Below are 7,134 nucleotides of genomic sequence, written 5' to 3' on the forward strand. Positions count from 1 at the left end.
GGAACAGAATAGAGAACTCAGAAATTGACCCAAGCCATTATACTCAATTAATATTTGACAAAGGAGTCAAGAGCATACAATGGAGTCAAAATAGTCTCTTTAATAAATGGTGCTGGGAAATTTGGTCAGATACATGCAAAAAATGAAACTAGATCAACTTACACCATACACAAAAATAAACTCAAAATGCCTAAAGGACTTAAATGTAAGATAGGAAACCATAAAAATCCTACAAGACTTTCTAGGCAGCAAAATTGCAGACATATGTCATAGCAATATCTTTACAGACACAGATCATAGGGCAAGAGAGACTAAGGAGAAAATAAACAAATGGGACTACATCAAAATAAAAAGCTTCTGCACAGCAAAAGAAACCATCAACAAAACCACAAGAAAGCCCACTGCATGGGAGAACATATTTGCCAATGTTATCTCCAACATTGACAGGGAACTCATACAACTTAACAAAAGGAAGATAAACGATCTAATAAAAAAATGGGCAAAGAACCTAAATCAGTGGTTCTCAACCTTTCTAATGCTGCGACCCTTTAATACAGTTCCTCATGTTGTGGTGACCCCCAACCATATAATTATTTTCGTTGCTACTTCATAACTGTAATTTTGTACTGTTAATGAATCGTAATGTAAATATCTGTGTTTTCTGATGGTCTTAGGCTCTACAGCAGCGGTTCTCAACCTGTGGGTCGCGACCTACAGCAGCAGTTCTCAACCTGTGGGTCGCGACTCACAGGTTGAGAACTGCTGCTGTAGAGCCTAAGACCATCAGAAAACACAGATATTTACATTACGATTCATTAAAAGTAGCAAAATTACAGTTATGAGGTAGCAACGAAAATAATTATATGGTTGGGGGTCACCACAACATGAGGAACTGTATTAAAGGGTCGCAGCATTAGAAAGGTTGAGAACAACTGACCTAAATAGACACTTTTCGAAAGAGGACATTCAGAAAGCCAAGAGACATATGACAACATTTTCAAAATCACTCATCATCTGAGAGACGCAAATCAAAAGAACAGTGAGGTACCACCTCACACCTGTCAGAATGGCTATCATCAACAAATCAACAAACGGCAAGTGCTGGAGAGGATGCGGAGAAAAAGGAACCCTCCTTCATTGCTGGTGGGAATGGAGACTTGCGCAGCCATTGTGGAAAACATTACGGCATTTCCTCAAAAATTTAAAAATGGAACTACTTTTTCACCCACTAATACCACTTCTAGGAATATATCCCAAGAAAACAAAAACACCAGTCAGAAAGGATATATGAACTCCTATGGTCATAGCATCACAATTCACCATAGCTAAGATTTGGATACAGCCTAAATGCCCATCAGCAGATGAGTGGATTAGAAAACTATGGTACATGTACACAATGGAATACTACGCTGCTATAAAAAAGAAGGGATTCTTATCATTTGCAACAGTATGGATGGACCTGGAGAGCATTATGCTAAGTGAAATAAGCCAGTCAGTGAAAGAAAAATACCATATTATTTCACTCATTTATGGATAATAAAGAACATTATAACCTGATGAACAAAAAGATAGAAACAGAGGCAGAGAAGCATCAAACAGACTGTCAAATTACAGCAGGAAGGCTAGGGAGGGTTGGGGTAGGGGAGGTATGAGGTCAACTGAAGGACTTGTATGTATAAGCATAAGCAATGGACGCAAGACACTGGAGGGTGGGGTGAGGTCATGTGATGGGGGGTAGGGGAGGCCAGGGAAGGTCAATGGGGAAAAAAAGGAGATATATGTATTACTATTTGTATTAATTTAAACAATAAAATAAAATTAAAAAAATAATTGTACACTTAAAATCTCCATAATTTTATTAACCAATGTCACCCTAATTAATTTAGCAAAAAATTTTAAAATAAAAAATTTAGCATAAACATAATCAGTCATATGCTCAAAACCCTCTCATTTTAAAAAATTGATTTAGAAAAAAATAGAGTATTTATCTATAATTCTTGTTGAACAATTAATATAAAATCCTAGTCATTTTGTTTTTCATGGCCTTTAATAGAACTCATGCTCTTTTAAAATGTTATTTTAAAATGATATATACACCTTCCCAAGAAGACCAATTTATATATTTTCAGATTGAATACATGTTTAAAAATGTACAAACATGCTTTCAAATTGATTATAAAATATATTTTTACTATTTAAACCACCTTTTCAACCTGTAATTTTGAATGTGATTTTGCATTAGTTTATTATTTCTATTTTGCTAACTTATTAGAAACCATCATGAAAAAAAACTTGTATTTCAAAAACAATAATAGTGGGGAGAAACCAAGATGGCAGCATAAGTAAACACCTGAACTTGCTGCCTTGCACAACCACTTTAAAACTACAACTAAAAGACAAAACGAATATCATCCAGAACCACGGGAAGGCTGGCTGAGTGGAAATTATGCAACGAGAAGGAAAGAGAAAAGCACACTGAGACTTGGAAGAGGTGTGGAGGTGCGGAAGTGAAGTGCGGAGGTACAGAGGCATGCGCAGAAAGAGGCTGGCAACTGAAAGGGGCTGGCAACTGAGTACACTGTTGTCTTTTTCAATTGGGAGGGAGACACAAGTTCCCAACTGCTCTGAACTCGAGTTCCACGTAAGACTCTGGGGACCCAGACTCATACGGGGAGAAACTGGACTGTCTGGCATCAGGCTAGAACATGAGAGTGGCTTTCTCTTAGAGGTGCTGGCAGTGATCATTGTTCCTGCATGGTACCATGGGACACAGAGACCCAGGGACCTCTTCGGGGCAGGGCTGATGGTCAGCCATTGCTGTTTGCTTTGCCTTGATGATTCCCTGAGACCCCGCTCCACCCAGTTTACAACCCCATCCCAACTGTGTGCAGAGGTTTTCGCATATGAATGGCCTGGCACTTTGCAATCTAAAACCTAACATACTGCAGTGAGGTCAGAGAGCCCCAGAGCTTGCAAAAGAAGGCCCAAAGCTCCACAGTAGCTTGCATTGTTTCACAGCTTGGCCTCATCTGGGCACCTCTAAACCCCAAACAAAGAAGAGGAATCTGCAGATCTCTCTGTAGCTCCTGCTCAGTGGCCTCAGACAGTGGCTGACTTTGCTCTTCCCTGGAGATCCAAGAGCCAGTGTACCCAGTAGTCAGAGTGAGACCATACAGATTACAACTCTTCAGATCCATAAGAGGCACACTCAGGGGACAGACTCAGTGAGCACCAAAGCTCCATTGAAGCAAGTCTTGTCCCATAAGGGTGTCTTCAGCACAGAAGTTCTCCCATTGTAGACACAGCTGATCATCACAGCCAATTGGCCTGGAGGTCAATTCCTCCCAGTGATACCAACAACAATCAAGGCTTAACTACAACAAGACTGTGCACATAGCCCACAAAGGGGTGCACCAAGAGTGTCCACCTCAGGTAATTAGGGAGGCTGAGCCACTGGGCCCTATAGGACACCTACCACACAAAGCCACTCTATAAACACAGGGAAGCAGCCAAAATGCAGAGACAAAGAAACAAATCACAAATGAAAGAAATGGATGAAAGCAAACTACTGTATATAGAGTTCAAAACCACGGTTATAAGATTACTCAAGAATCTTCTAGAAACCTCTGAGAAATTTAGTGAGACCCTCAAGGATATGAAAAAGGACCAACTACAAATTAAGCATACACTGACTGAAATAAAGAATAATATACAGAGATCCAACAGCAGATTAGAAGATCCCAAGAATCAAGTCAAAGATTTGAAATACGAAGAAGCAAAAAAACACCCAACTGGAAAAGCAAAAAGAAAAAAGAATCCAAAAATATAAAGATAGTGTAAGGAGCCTCTGGGACAACTTCAAGCATACCAACATCCGAATTATGGGGGTGCCAGAAGAAGAGAGAGAGCAAGATATTGAAAACCTATTTGAAGAAATAATGACAGAAAACTTCCCCTATCTGGTGAAAGAAATAGACTTACAAGTCCAGGAAGCACAGAGAACCCCAAACAAAAGGAATCCAAAGAGGACCACACCAAGACACATCATAATGAAAATGCCAAGGGCAAAAGACAAAGAGAGAATATTAAAAGCAGCAAGAGAAAAACAGTTAATTACCTATAAGGGAGTACCCTTACAATTGTCAGCTGATTTCTCAACAGAAAGTATGCAGGCCAGAGGGATTGGCAAGAAATATTCAAAGTGATAAATAGCAAGAACCTACAACCAAGATTACTCTACCCAGCAAAGCTATCATTTAGAATTGAAGGTCAGATAAAGAGCTTCACAGATAGAAAAAAGCTAAAGGAGTTCATCAACACCAAACCAGTATTATATGAGATGCTGAAGGGTATTCTTTAAGAAGAGGAAGAAGAAGAAAAAGGTAAAGATAAAAATTATGAACAACAAAGTGACAACAAATACATATCTATGAAGAAGTGAATCTAAAAATCAAGTGAGTAAAAAATCTGATGAACAGAATAAACTGGTGAATATAATAGAATCAGGGGCATAAAAAGGGAGTGGACTGACAATTCTCGGGGGGAAGGGGGTGTGGCGGGTGTGGGAAGAGACTGGACAAAAATTGTATACCTATGGATGAGGACAGTGGGGGGCGGGTAAGGGCATGGGGTGGGGTGGGAACCCGGTGGAGGGGAGCTAAAAAGGGAAAAAAGAAGAACAACTGTAATGATCTGAACAATAAAGATTTATTTAAAGAAATCAATAAAATATATTAAAAAAAAACAAGAATAGTGTTATATTAGGTCTTATGAATTCTTCCTGGAATCAAGTTTATTGCAGTTATTTTTATAATTACTATTTAGTAAATACATATACTTAGAAAAGATTTTTCATGATGCTAAAGAACAAAACAACAACTCTGCTTGTTTTAGTTTAATCAAAGATTGTTTACATGACTGTAGCATTTAAAACTCAATTATACATTTTGTTTAAAATTTGAGCTATTATGGAGTTATCTCTGAGTAAATGTACCATAAGTAACTTGTACCAAATACAATATCAATTCATTTTACTTTCAAGAATTGATTCAAATGATAAAGAATTATACATACACAGGAACATGAACATGCATAACCATAAGGCAGAAAATAATTAATTTGAGATATTTACCTATACATTTTCAATTCAGAATATAAAAATTGAATAAAGAAATCTAGTGTTCATTTTATGAAACCTTAACATCTAAGGAAAATATACAATTATTGCTCTTCCATGTGTAAGAAATATGTGAAATCATTGTTAAAATATTTTCTTTAATCCTCTCTTTTTTTTTCTGTCTATCTCTTTCTCTCTCTTCCTCTCTTTAGTTACATTATCACAACTAGAAAATATTTGGCTTACAAAGAAATATTGCCATATTTTTCAATAATTTAAAATATATGCTAACTCTTTGTGGTCACACATGCTTGGATAATTTGTTAAAGCATATTGAAGTAATGTGCAAAACCCATGCTATGAACTCATATTCTCAGTCAGCAAACCTTGTTTTCTTTACTACCCTAAAATCAATTCTAAAATGTTATTTAATTAAAAATAAATGATTGTAGAATATAAAGTGCAAAATATGTTTGTTCTGAGTTCAAAATAATTCCTGGAAAAATGGGTATATATTCTAGTATTAAAAATATGGAATCTATTATTTTTTTCTAGTCCAAATATTTTTTGTTGCTGTATATTCTCTTTTAAAAATATATTTTATTGATTTCAGAGAGAAAGAGAGGGAGAGAGAGATAGAAACACCAATGATGAGAATCATTGATCAGCTGCCTCCTGCATGCCCTCTACTGGGGATTGAGCCCACAACCTGGGGATGTGCCCTGACCTGGAACAGAACTGGGTTCCTGGTTCATGACTGATTCTCAGCCACTGTGCCATACCAGCAGGGCTGACATATGTTTTCTAATTTTTTTCCCATAAACTTGAATAATTTCAACTCCTCATTTTCCCATAATTCAAATAATTTCTCTATTTCCTGGTTCAAATAGAAATTACTTCATTAAATTTTCCTTGGTTCCTCAAACACAAATATTTTTTCTTCTCTTTTTTTTTTTTTTTTTTTTTGGGGGGGGGGGAGCTTTGACATTTGCTCTCCTTTATTTGTTAGTTACAAAATCTCATTTTTGACTGGACTCAGACTTAGAGGTAGAGGCTCTCAGAGAGGACAGGCTACGTCTCTTCCCAATCTGCTCCTGGCGTTTTTCTTTGGCCTCCTTCATTCTCTTAGCCAGAAGTTTGCGTATTCTGCGGCCTCTTCCTTGTTCTTGTACGTTGTTTTTTCAGAGCAATACCCCTGCGTTTGTGCTGCAGGACAAGTGGAGTAACAAGACGCTGAATCTTGGGTGCTCTGGTCCTAGGTTTCTTACCTTTTTGTTTAGAGGCTTTCTCACAACATATTTTCGGACATCATCTTCTTTAGAGAGATTGAAAAGTTTGCGGATTCTGCTGGCTCTTTTGGGCCGCAGGCGACGAGGCACAGTGGTGTCAGTGAGACCAGGAATACCTTTCTCCCCTTTTTTTACAATGACCAAGTTGAGAACACTGATATTAGCGTCCACAATGCCACCCGGAACAGATGTGCGTTTTCTCTCTCCGGTCCTCCTCGGTCTGTAACAGGAGTGCCCCTTACTCAGCAGCAGGTGGACTCGGCCATGGGTCAAGACACCCTGCTTCATGGGGAAACCTTGTTTGTCGTTCCCACCACTGATCTGAACCACATAACCCTTCCATTCTTCACCCAGAGCGTCAGCAGCAACTTCTGTGGCCATACGCTTCTCATAAAAGGAACGAAGTTTGCCTTCATCGTCCACTTCAATGAGTTTCTGGCAGCCAGTGGCTGGGAAAGAGATGTTGAGCTTCATCCTGAAGCTGCCATCAGCCTCCGAGGCGCCACGAAAAAGAGCCACAAATATTTTTTTCTTTCTATGAAATCCCACAGCATTTCATGTGTTTTCTTTTAAGCTACATTTTATCCTTGTATAAAATTTGTTTAGAATTATATCCTCCCTTACTCAGCTATAATATTTATTAGAGATGCATATGATTGATTGAGCTTTTTAGCCTAATAATAACAAATGAATATTTAGACATGTATTGCTTAAAAGCAGGCATATGTT

At 38.0% G+C, this 7,134-nt stretch overlaps 1 pseudogene across 1 annotated transcript; it reads right to left on the bottom strand.

The window, feature by feature from the left end:
• Window positions 1-6,135: 6,135 nt before the first annotated feature.
• Window positions 6,136-6,912, bottom strand: LOC308242107 (small ribosomal subunit protein eS6-like; annotated as a pseudogene). The gene has a single exon. The product of its transcript is annotated as a small ribosomal subunit protein eS6-like (transcript).
• Window positions 6,913-7,134: the final 222 nt, after the last annotated feature.

This window comes from Plecotus auritus, assembly GCF_963455305.1.
Source record: "Plecotus auritus genome assembly, chromosome: 2".
In the NCBI taxonomy this organism is placed as follows: domain Eukaryota; kingdom Metazoa; phylum Chordata; class Mammalia; order Chiroptera; family Vespertilionidae; genus Plecotus; species Plecotus auritus.